Raw genomic sequence first — 14,017 nt, 5'->3', positions numbered from 1 at the left:
AACGACACTTTGGGTAAAAAAATAAAAATGTAATTCAAAAAAATATAACAACATTTTGAGTGTCTCCAAATACTTGTTCACAAAATCTGGATTTCTCCAATTACAGGAGTTATTTTCATATTTTTTTAAATAAAGGGTAGAATTGGTGAATGTTACACGTGTGTTAAGTGATCACTTAAACCAGCATATGACGGTCGTCAGCCCCGTAAATGCCTAGACTTCCATATTCTTCATCATTGATGAGATGTCAAAAAAAATAAAATAAAAAATAAATATTTTAAGCTTTAAAAAATCCATATTATTCCTTGTGTAATCAAGTTACAACTGTTTCTGTGTAAATAATATAATTTTCAATTTTTCTAATTTTTTGTGATATGAAATTGGCGTGCAAGTCACATTCTTGGTGCAAGTATGGGAACACAATAAGGTATTGATTGCAAGCTAAACTAGAATTATCTAGCGACGGGTTTACAAAAATAAAAACTTTCAGTGCGTAAAAAAACAAATTAAGTGTTTTGAATTTACTTGAATTCCGAATTACTTGAGGGTCCAGTATTCGTTAAGTTGCAATTTAATTTTCTATAAATCCAGTTGACATTTTACGTAATTAATTTTATTCTGAAAACACTGTATTCGCATTGAAAATACAAGTTTTTCTTCAAAATACGGTTTGAAAAAAATTGTTATCAAAAGGAAAGGAGCTATACAAATATTTTTTCTATATATTCTAAAAAAAAAGACAAATTTTATTAAATATTCTTTAAAAAATGCGCGCAGTCGCGTGCAGCTCATTCCACTGCCGATCGCTTACTGAATTGGTGCATAGGGCACTGCATCGTATAGTAGCAGTGTTATCTTGATCGTTAAATACACGAAGGAAAGGTGATCAGCCTTCCGCTTCAGGTACCAGTCCAGGGTCATATTAAATAAATATTATACTATAAAATCACTAATATTTATTTTGACCCTCTTGGGAATAGAACCCGGAACCTCCAGCATGGTAGATTAGCGCGCTAACCACTACACTGTGGAGGCGGACAAACAGAATTGGATGTACTCGCAAAAAATACCCCTTTGTATAATATCATTATAACAGTAAAATATTAGTATGATATTACTTTCTGTTACTTTTGTAATAATATTCTAAAATTTATTAAAAATACTTTTAGTATTTTACACGTTATCAAACGAGCGCAGTATACAGTTTGGCGCGCCAAAGATGTGAAGATAAATTTTAACGTAGGTACCGTATTAACGTGAAAATCGTGTTCTGATTCATAGAGGAATGCTATGGAAGGGTGCAGGAATGATCTCCCGATATACACGTGTCAGTCGGAATGATATACCGCTGTTTAGCACTACAAGGTCTGAACTGAAATATCTACCCTCAGTGTTCAGCTTTAGTAGGGTTTAAGCGAGATCCCCGTATCTAGGCTTCCTCTTCCGGCGCACGTTATCTCTAACCAGTGTTGCCAGGTGTATTCTACCGAACCGTTCGGTGTTTTAGCACCAAAGACAAAAATACCGATGTATGGGCGGTTCAGTATTTTTTTCTGATTAATTTTTCTCCCTAATAAACTATTCAAATGTCAGATTTGACGCAATCGGTAATGGATGTTGCGTAGCATTCCTGCTTGTTCTACAAAACACCTTGAAAGCATTAAAAAACCAAGCCTATTCATCCAATACTACATTTTCGTGGAAGACGTTCCTAAAGGCAGAAGTAAGCCCTAACTTGAAAAAGATAATTGAAACGATGATAGCAGTACCATGTAGTAATGCTTATATGGAAAGAGTATTTAGCTATATGAACAATTTGTGGATGGAGAGCCGTATTAAATTAAATGTGGACATGGTGAAAGCTGAATTATGTAAACAATGTAATTTCATATATTATTTTGAGAAATAAAAATACTCTGTTTTTTGATCCAAACACATTTTTATTAACAACCAACTAGTTTCGGCAACAACCTGTTGCCCTCTTCAGGGTTAAATTTATAACTAAATTCATAGTAATAAGTCATAAATTAAACCCTGAAGAGGGCAACAGGTTGTTGCCGAAACTAGTTGGTTGTTAATAAAAATGTGAGTGGATCAAAAAACAAAGTCTTTTTATTTCTCAAAATAATAAAGCAATTTGATCCACGCTTTCAATATTCAAAACGATGTAATTTAAGTCTGACATGTCGCAAAACACATGGGGCAGTTAAACCGAATAAGATATTACTGGAAGCGTGCATTACTGAGAAAAAAATAAATATATGTCAGGTTAGCTAGATGCTCTTGTGCAATGGTATTTTGTATTTTATGTTAATAATATAAATAAACGATTAAAACTTTTTTTGCTGACCTTTTTTATTTGGAAAAGACCTGGCAACCCTGTCTCTAACTCCAGGCGAGGTGCAATCGTTTCAAACATTCAGGATTTCAGCAGAATGTGTAAACTTGCGCATATTCCTGGATACCTTACCCTTTAGATTGCTTTAGACATAAAATTTACAGGCTATAAAAGATTCAGAAAGAAGTTCATACCTTTATCAGCCATTGATAGATAGACTTACTACGTTATATTTGAAAATTTAAGCATTAGAAACATTACTTGTATATACGCTCAACATACGATAAATCGCAACGTAATTTTCTTTAAACACAGGTAACATTTGACGTAATAGATTATTTTTTAATTAAAACACAGTTTTTGTAATTATACTTCAAAATACCTTTTTGAAATTTAAGCGCTTGAAATATTACTTGCATATAACCTAGACAAAACAATGTAATAAAACAGGAACAGTAAGGAATTCCGTGTAATTTTACCGTCCGGCACGTCAGTTAGCATTTTAAAACGACGATTGGCTTGTGCTTTTGTCCATTTTTTTTCAGATTGGTGCTCTTAATCGGTGCGTGAACATGTTGCGCGTAAATTCGATCAAGCTAAACTGTCGTAGTCGTTTTCATTTTTCAATCCGGACTGCCGGACGGTAAAATTTCGTGTCGTGGACAAACGCCCTAAGGGCCGTCAAGAGATAACTGGCGTTTTGGGTTTGATTTCCACGATTTAAAAAAAAAAACATTTAACTGTATTTATATTATCAGGCTATTTTTTCTATTTTGATGTTGTTAATTCAAGTTGTTATGTCAAATCGGCTGTCCAAATTTAAAACACAGTAAGGGTCATTTTTTTATAGTAGGTTTTTTTGCATTTTTGGACTAAGTAGAGTCTACTTAGTCCATAAATGCAAAAAAAACCTACTACAAAAAAAGTGTCCCTTACTGTGTTTTAAATTTGGACAGCCGAAATGTTGCCTGTGTTTAAAGAAAATTAAGTTGCGACTTATCGAATACTGGGCCTCAAGTTAGCGATAATGTAATATTTTTTTACGAATTTAGTCATTGTTAAAAAATATTAAAACAAAGAAAATGTAGTAAAATATGACCAAAAAGATAAGATATTATTTAAATTTCTCTTGGGTGAGCGTTATTTTCTCGTTCTCCTTGCAATATACTATGTACGCACATGCCACCTATATAAATAATATAATTGTTTTGTTATGTGTCCTTAATGACTAGATACCGCGGCACTCTAATAGATAAATATCACTCCTGCATTGCAAAGCGGACATCCTAATTATTATCAGCAGTGCCAAGTGGAAAAAATAAATAAGTACCGGGCGTTTTACTAATTTAAAAAGTAAATTAATATTAATGAAAAAAAATTTTTACAAACAAATTGATACAATAGGCACAAATGTGTATCAACACTGGCGAAGGATATCACCTTTTCCACTAAACAGAAGAAAATGTACAGGTCCAAGTAAAGATTTCCATCACTCGATTTTTTTTTGTATTTAAAAAAAATATAATTTGAAAATAAAATTGTAACAACAATTTTGCGTTACCCTTAATTCATTTGTATACTGCGCTGTTTAGGCTACAAGTGTCAAATATGATTAACGTACGACGCTATTTCCAAAAATTATAGCTTATTCCAATAGGATGATAAATTTTGCGCCACCTTGTATATCGCTCACTCCTTTCAACAACGTCATGTATAAAAAAAAATCGTCAATTTTCAGTTGTGCGTGTTTTCGGAATGTCCAGAAAATGTACTATATCCCTGCAAAAGCGGCATATTTTTAACTTAATATTTACCCGCTACACGGCAGAAAATGTTGTTTTTGCATTTTGAAGAAAAGGTACCTATTCTTTAATTTTTTTTTTTAAATAAACTAAATATTTTTCAAATGGAAAAAAAACATTCAGGTTTTACCTAAAAAATCTGTTATATAATAAAAAGTTCAATAAGTGGCTTGATATTTATTTTTAATACATTTTATTATATTTTTAAACCTTAAAAACGATCTCTTGAAAAATCTTTTTATTTTATTTATGACGTTGTTGAAGGAGTGAGCGATATGTCAGGCAGCTGCTTAATTTGGGTATAGGGAATATATTGTAAGGACTTTACTCTAAAACTTGGTTGTATTTATCAGTGCGTCATGTATTTTATTATGTCTTCGTGTATTCTAATGACGAATTTCACTGTTGAAAATTGGTTTGGTGTTAGTCGAGGAAAAAAATCCCGGTATTTTGTTTCTACTCCGCGGGTAGGGATATTATTATGGAATATTCAATGTGTCTCCTTTGAAATTCAAATTTAACCTGTGCCAAAATATGTTTTGTACCTTGTCACAAGATTTGTCTTAGGGTATGTTCACACTAGGTGGGGATGTACCTATCCGACATTCTGTTAACTCCGAGCCAACTATTCATATTAAAATTCCTAACGCATCTTCGTCGGACGTACTGGCAAAGTAATGCGAGGAAAATAGCGGCAGGAGCTAGGGCAAGCGTTACCGGTTTTCCGGTGAACCGATGTGCCGGTAAAAATGACTAAATTCCTCTACCGAATTACCGGTAAATAAATTGAAATACACTATTATATTTTCTGTGGAAGTTTTTGTAAAGGAAATGTTATTAATTATGATTATTTTAATGTTTTTAATGTTTTAGAATTTAATAAACCCTGATGATGACAAGGTTTTTGCCGAAACCGGTTGGTTAAAGTTTACTAATAATAAAAAAGAGGTTAAAACAAACTTGTTTAATTTTATAAACATTATTATTCTTGACGAATAAGAGATAATACATATTATACTTTGAACTTCCATGGTAATATATTTTTGAACCAAAAAGCTTTACAATCTATTTTTATTTTTCTATTACGGTGCGCTAAGTTGGGTATCGGACATATACTATCTATTATGTACGATTTCCGTTTTGTGATGACCTAAAAGAATACTTCTCTCTAGTTGCCCCCCACAGTTATTTAGAGGTTAGTTTACTTGTTTGTCGTGAAAAAAAATCCTGGTTCGATTCTCAGGGCAGTCAAAATAAATATAAGTGATTTTACAAACCGGTGTTTATTAAAAATTACCCTTAACTTTAGGTGATTATTGAACAAGAAAATTCTGCATTGATAAAATACAGAGTCTTTTATACACTCCCTATTGTAATGGTTAGCGCATTTAGCTGTTGTGCTGAAGGTCCCGGGTTCTATTCCCTTGTGAGGTAAAAATAAATATTGGTCATTTTTTATTGTAATATTTATTTAATATTACCATGGACTTATATGTACATAAAGTCCAGGAGTCATTTAATTGCTCTCATATAAGCAATGATTGAGATAACACTGCGTCAATATGATGCAGTGCCCTATGCACCATTGGGTGCGGATAAGAGTTAGAAGAAGATGCATTACCTGTGCAAATGAGGTTACGAAAAATAATCTTATTTACTTATGTTTTGTACAGTATTATATTTTTGTGTCTGAGTATTTATTTTTTCCACAAAAAATATCCATAAATTAAGAAAGGTACTCGTATGTTGAGAAAGTTGGGCATGTGGTTCGAAGTATGAAGAAAGAATAGCAAAACAAATTTTTGAGGCGAATGTGGTGGTAATAGAAGCTAAGAAAGACCGAGGAATACTTGACATGATCAATTATTTCAAATACTTGAAAGTGGTCAGGTCAGGAGTGGAAATAATCGGCGGGTATGTATGACGAGATGCATGAATGTAGAAGAGGGAAAGATTGTTTGTAAAAACAGATGTGTGGCGTTCTATTTTTTCTGCTTACCCCCTTGGAAAAGCATCGTGATGGTTGGTTAGTTTCGTTTTCCATACCTTTTCCATCGTTTTTTCTTCGTTGTAATTTTGACATTTTTATAATTAACGAAAAACCGGTAATAATGCCATTTTTTACAGATTTATTAGTAATGCCATTTTCCGGTAATTTTCATGGCCTAGTGAATGTTTTATAATGACGGAAATTTGAGAGGAAGATGATTTTAATAAATGTGTAATAATTCCACGATACAGAACACATTTTTTTGTTTAAAAAAGTCTTCTTTTACTACGCACGCTTCTAAAAGCGTCTCCCGCTGAAGTACTCACGCAGAGATTACGTAATTGTATGGCACATACACATGAATAACATTATGTAACAGTGTCGGCAGCATTCCTTATACGGAAAACTCTCGGAAATAAGATTATGGTCCATGGAGCCAATAAAAGTAGGAAAAGCACTCTCTATCGGCTAAAAACAAAAATAACTGTTACTATTGTAAATCAAACAAAGTATGCGAAGTAAATTTAGCCGATGAATAAAAAGTAATAAAGTATTTTCTCTGCTTTTGCATTTTTCACTGCTGGCGTTTCAAACACTTTTATATTCGAGACACAAGCTTAGCGTTGTACCAAAAACCAAACCTTTTGAAAAGAGTATAAATTTCCACCGCTAGTTGTCGCTCTCATCGTTTCGTTTCAGCGATTCTAGGGATGTCCGAAAATCTAAAGAGTCATCTTACGGCAGATTTTATAAGCTTTGAGAATTTTCTTTCTCAGTTGTTTATATTCGACGCTAGATGGCAGTGTAGTAAAGGATTAAAACGACATTTTAGAATATTTTCTGAACCTTATCTGCACCCTGATTAAAATTATACTTAATTGTACATAAAAATACAAACTTTAAATAAGTATATAACTAACCACATCAATATGTATTTGCAAACAATCTTCAATTTTTCCATATTTATACATCTCTTCAAACAGAACAACCCATTATTCCTGTCACCTGACACCTGACCTGTATGTAACTTTAGAGTGTTTGATATATATTTAATCACGCCAAGTTTTCCTCGATCTTCCTCTTCTTCTATTTTGAACTACATTCACCTGATAAATTTGTTTTATTGTCCTTTTTTTACTTATTCATTCCACAAGTCCAAACCATTTCAAAACACACCTTTATTAATTTTTATCGATAATCCTTATCCCAGCCTTGAATTATATCCTTATTTCACCACCCGAAAATCAATCACACGTCGTTTTGCCACATACTTAAAGAATCGCATTTCGACTGCATTCAGCCTACTTTCATCTTTATTTTGTCAACTCCATGTTTCACTTCCATGCATTAGAGTTGGTACCAGGACCCCTTGTATATTGCCAGTTTGGCTTTCGCTGATATGTTTTTATTTGCTTAAACTGATTTCAATGCATCACTCACTCTGTATCCAGCATTCTCTTTCTTTTTTATCTTAATCGATCTTTCCATCCCTAGATAACATATTTCCCAAATATTCTCTTGAATATATTTTTTTAATGGGTTATTCCTTAATCCGCGAAGCCTATATTCTTAGAAGTTTGTCTGGAGGTAGAATAATAAGGACAGGGAAGGTAAATGCGAAAAATACATCACAAAACCCAGACCAATTGAAAATATATCCTTCTTGAATTCATTTTGCAATTAGCAATATATAACATGTGTATATTTTAATAAAACATATATTCTTTACTCCTGTATCCTTAACTCTGAGGCTTTTCGTAAAATTGCCTACCCATGATTTTTAAAATTAATGCAAATGAGGGAGTGAGGATCGGCGTAGGCGTGTGTAGAACATCCTGTCACACATGTTATAAAATTACTCCTTTAATTTTATTTACATTATTCATATAATATGCATATTAAAAACCCCGTTAGATAAAATATCAGGAATTCAACTAACCGATACATCAAAAACGTCACGAGAATTTTTTATTCATAATAACAATTTTAGCAAGTTTTTCATCAAACAATATGTCACTCAAACGCTCCTGTTTAAATATTTTAAGCTGAACAGTAATTTAGTAGCACGATTAGTAGGCATTAGGAAATAAAACTTAGGATCTATTCAATATCTTATCTGCTTTATATTGATACCCAGTTCGGCCTCGCAACTATACAAAAAATAAGCAAAGGAAAAAGCGTCAATTTTCATTCACACTTATTTTAAGTGATATGCCGTCAGACAAAAACTTTTCATTTTCATTTTCACTCATGAATTACATGAAATTATGGTAACCTTAAACATAAAGAGTAAATCCACTCACGAGTAGGCATAGGCTATGAAACTTAAAAAGTTGAAACCTGAGTAGGGTCATGATAAGCAGTGTTGCATAAGCCGTAGCAAGATTTCAGAGTGACTTGGACGTTAGATGATTTAAAAAAAAGGTTTTCGGCAGTGGAATATTTATATGTTTTTTTTTTCGTGAACACTCTCAAAATGTTGTATTTATAATATGTGCAATTTCAGATGATATGAATGGTAAGAAGATAATAGTCCATAATAATACGCCTACCAATATATAATTCATTTAACAGGCGCCGTGACATAATCGGGAAAATGCTAGACTGCGAAACTGGCGTCGCGGGTCCGATTTCTTGAATGGAAGAAATATTTATTATCAATTTGTCTGGGTGTTAGTGATGTATTTTTCATTTCACATTTACCTTCCCTATCCTTACTATCCAACCTGCAGACAAACCTCTTAAAGTAGAGGCTGTGCCGGAGAATCCATAAAAAAAAAAAAAATATATATATATATATATATATATATATATATATATATATATATATATATATATATATATATATATATATATATATATGTACATATATAGATATATACATTTATAAATATATATATATATATATATATATATATATATATATATATATATATATATATATATATATATATATATATATATATATATATATACCGCAAAAGCGGTAGGCTTTAGGAATCGCACCCAATATCTGGTTCAAAATATCGGCTGAGGATAAAAACTGAGCGGAGGCTCTCTAATCCAAATCCCGCTTAATCCTATGATCTCCGTAATCCAAATGGTCGGAGCACAAAGCAAACCGAAAGTTAACGGCAAACCACGCTCCATTTTGCTAGGTGGATTAACAATCAAATGCTTCTTTCATTGTTTCATCTGTATTCAATGGTGCACAGAGCACTGCTTCAGATGATGTAGAGTTATCATGATCGCGAATCGGTTATCATTATTAGGTTATTGACTTTAGTATAAGACAAAAGTTAAGCTTCTATTTCTGTTTACACGTTTATATATATATATATATATATATATATATATATATATATATATATATATATATATATATATATATATATATATATATATATATATATATATATATATATATATATATATATATATATATATATATATATATTTATATATATATATATATTTATATATATATATATATATATATATATATATATATATATATATAAATATATATATTTATATATATATATACATATATATATATATATATATATATATATATATATATATATATATATATATATATATATATATATATATATATATATATATATATATATATATATATATATATATATATATATATATATATATATATATATATATATATATATATATATATATATATATATTTAAACTTATATTTCCAAATATTTTGAGAAAGGGATCTCAGAGCATTGCATATATACAAGTTCCAAAAATAATGCAATATTCAATAATGTTTGAACACTTTGTGAGTGGTGAACTTTAAACCAGCCAAATAAATGCCAGGTCGCAAGCCCTGGGATGATCAGATTGTCATATTTTTTCAAGTCAAAAGATAGATATTTCATCTCAAATTGAGACACTTTGTGTAAAATTAATGATATTGTCAAAATTTAGAAGTTTTTTGGTTACCTACTTAGCATTTTCTAAAAAAGTATTGAAATACATTTGTTGAAAACTTTTTTTGCTGTAAGTAGGTTTGGGGTTTGCACGTTTAATAATTCCTGACATCAAACACGCTAACCTAAATCATCCCTCTTGATTCATCAATCACTAACAGGGGTTGGTGAGGGTAGGCAGTAGGCAGTGGCTAGGGTATATTAGGCAGACACAGGGGTGCAAAAACAAAAATTCGCTAATGTATTGTTTAAAAATAACAATCCAATTTGAAAAAACTTTTATTTTAATGATAAAAATGCATGTCAAACTCACTATCGCGTCGGTAGAACCTTCTTTAATATTTGCAACGTTGAGACCCAGTATTCATTAATTTTCTCTGAATCCAGGTAACATTTTATGTATTTAAAACACCGTTTTTGCATTGAAAAAATAAGTTTTTCTTTGAAACAGTTATATGGTTTTGAAAAGAAAAGAGTTATTAAAAGGTAAGGAGTTAAAAATGTATAAAACTTTTGTCCAATGTACATACATATATTCTAAAAAAACAAAAAAATATATAAATATATTCTTGAAAAAATCGGCCGTGAACAGACATGTAACCTTTCCGGTGGTCTCCTGTGGAATGAATCCTGTGCTTGCGTATATCCATGGGGGTAAATTGATCAAAATCACACATTTATGACATTGAAAAAACCTTGTAATTATAGTATTAAAACAAATATTACAACAGATAAACACCCTCTCTCATAACTCATAACTATCTTTCGTATCAGTAAATACCATTAATTTTTTACTCACACATTCCTTGTTAAAAAGCTTCATCAATGTTGAGATATCGATTAAAAATTTAAAAAATAAAGATAAAATTATTAAATACTCGCATACAGAATTTATGGAATTTTGATTGAATTCTCTCTTTTTATTTAGTACCCCTGGTAAATGATACGGAGGCATCATATTAAAGCAAGGACTCACGCGAGTGAAGGAAACATCCTCGGATTTCTCGTTAAAAGATACTCTCGTCAAATACATATATAATAATTCTTCTACTCGGTATATCTCATTTTAAGGCCCGTTAATACGTAGTTTATTACTTTATAAATATTTACATTGAAAAAATATTTTTTCATTATTTTACATACAGATACAGTTCGGATAAATTGAATAAACAATCTTTTACATGTAAAAATAATTTATTGTTAATATAATTAAATATATGTGATTAAATGATGCATTTTGGTAAAAAAATATTTTTCTAACACCCACATTACTAATTTAATTTTTATATTTTATTATTGCTGTTGTTGGATTCCTTTCGTATATCACTTCTAATAACCTTAAGTTCAGAATTAGTATATAATTTTCTGTAATTGAATGAACGATGTAAAGATTAGTGAACGCGTATTAATTGATCACTTAAGCCAGCTAAATGCCAGGTCGTAAGCCCTGGGATGCTCAGACATTTATCTTCTTTCATATTTATAAACGATATATGCTTTATTTTTTGACATCTATCAAAGATGAAGAAGAATATAATATGGAAGTCTGGGCATTTATGGGGCTGACGACCGTCATAGGCTGGTTTAAGTGATCTCTTTACACACGTGTAACATTCACCAATTCCACCCATTATTGACAATCACACTACTCAAATTCTTGGAAGTTCTATAAACTTATTATAGGAGAGTATTATATTACCATACCACAAAGTTATCAATGATTTTGATATTCAAAATATTAAATAATATTCATTGGTATTCAAAGAAGTTGTAATGACTTTGATAAATATTTATGTGCAGTGAATTATTTCAAGAGAAGGGTGCATATTTTAATTTTTTTGTTTTTTTTTCAGGACACAGTATGGCCCCAGAATACTGGCTCAACTCACACAGAAGCCTGTCCCTTTCGTTACTGTGCCTGTTTGCTGCCTCTCTTCAAGTCACAAGTGGTAAGTTCTATCTCCATTTTAGCCTAATTCCGGCATCGGCAGTTAATAGTTGGCACATCGGCAACGTCGCTTCAAGAGGAAGTCTGCCACCTGAAACTAGTCGGAGAAGTATTACCGAACTTCTCGTATCAGCATATCACACTACCGGCGAACTTTACATCGATATCCAAACATTTTATACGTGACATTTTATTATTTGATCATTTTTACAGAAAAAAAATGTGGAAATTAAATCGAATTTTCAATATTTCTTAAATATGTAAAAAAAAAAAAAAATGAATTAATTTTTGATGAATTTTGCAAAAAACAGATGATTTTCTGCCATAAGCCGTGAATTATGTCCAGTCACTTATTTGAAAAAATATTGGAAATAAATACATTTCTAATAAAAACAAATAGGTTTTTCGGCTTTCATTGGGTGCGTAAAACTGGCATTTCAACATGAAATACTAGATATACAGCGAATAGTACTCTATTTGCTGTATAACTGGTATTTTATGTTGAACTACCAGTTTTATGCACCCAATCAAGACGCTACGACCTATTTTTGATAGAAAGAAACTTCTTTTCAATATTTTTTTAACATAACTCGCTTTCGTGACTGAACACGAAATTCACGGCTTATAGCAGAGTATCATCTTTATTTCAGTAATTTTCATTAAAAAATAGATAAAAAATAAGTGAAATACTCTTTTTAATCACATTAAAAATACTATCCTGTAAACTAAGCTGAATATCCTGCTAGAATAACATGTTTTTAAAGTTATTAATTATTTTGTAAAGCAAATAAAATAGTGAAATAATTCTTATTTAACTAAATATTAAACATCGTGAAGTAAGAAAAAGCAAAAAATAAATGAGCAATCGTATACGTAATTTGACTAGCGTTTTTGTCATCTTACTGGCACTTCATCATTAGTTATGATATAATTAAAACAGAAGTTTTACTAAATTTGGCTGTCGATGTGATTACTACTTTCCAATCTATGAGAGTTAATTTAAAACCAAAATTTAATAATGATTTAACTTAATTAAACTTAAATTAAATTACACTTAAATTAAATTTAACTAATTATTTAAATCAAAAGCAATATAAGTGTTTTGTCAGAAAAATAAATCAAGTTGTATTTATAATTTATATTTGAAGCACTAACATTGTGATTTTACATTTTTTAATTAAAATGTAACTTTGTTTTAAAATCACGATTAATATTTTATTGTAACTTAATTCTAATGTAATGGAAATTATAATAAAGTTATAACAAAATATTTAAAGTGATTTTAAAACATAGTAACATTTTAATTATACAAGTTTTATTTATTCAATTATTAGATGATTCGTAAGCAAAAACGCGTAGTAATAAAATAAATAAATAGTAAAACTGAACAAAATCACGTTTTTATAATTATCCTTTTGGGTAATTTACAGAGTACAGTCTTCGTAAAACACTATCTCAGGGCGTTTTCATTTCCTCATTCAATTTAAATGTCAATTTACTACTTCATCAGTTCAATTCACAACTTTATGGCCATAAAGCAAAGAAAAGCGATAAAAAGATGAATTAGGTCATATATGTTAATGATTTTTTCTGTATCCTAGTGTTGTGATTATGGTAACAAATAATATTGATGATACTACTATGCCAATATTCTGCATAAGATTTTCAAGGAGTAACGTTATTTTTCTTGCTTAAAAAAAACTATCGGATTCCCTTAATCTTACCCAAAACTTTAATTAGAAATAAACCACCTTGCCTACAAACAACGTTTCACAATAAAATTAAGTTGCAGTCGTTAACGTTATCAATAGGTGCAGAATAATGCTGGCAGGAAAATAATGTATTATAATTTCATATATTTTGCAAATATATTACTTTGAAAACCATCATCCACCTTTTATATCACATTGTAAAGATTTTCAATCATTTCCAACGAGAAAAGTAAAAATTCTCTTTCAATATTTCCAGGTAGAGAAGAGC

General features: G+C 30.4%; 1 long non-coding RNA gene across 1 annotated transcript in view; it reads left to right on the top strand.

Moving 5' to 3' along the window:
- The window catches only part of LOC148306935 (uncharacterized), a 44,698-nt gene extending 32,659 nt beyond the window's left edge, over positions 1-12,039 (top strand). The window contains exon 3 of the long non-coding RNA XR_015837921.1: positions 11,943-12,039. This is a non-coding gene — a long non-coding RNA (uncharacterized LOC148306935). The remainder of the gene's footprint in view (positions 1-11,942) is intronic.
- Positions 12,040-14,017: the final 1,978 nt, after the last annotated feature.

This window comes from Brachycentrus maculatus, unplaced genomic scaffold (assembly GCF_059751285.1).
Source record: "Brachycentrus maculatus isolate JH-2025_06_01 unplaced genomic scaffold, ASM5975128v1 h1tg000218l, whole genome shotgun sequence".
Classification (NCBI taxonomy): domain Eukaryota; kingdom Metazoa; phylum Arthropoda; class Insecta; order Trichoptera; family Brachycentridae; genus Brachycentrus; species Brachycentrus maculatus.
This window is presented reverse-complemented; position numbering and strand designations above follow the sequence as displayed.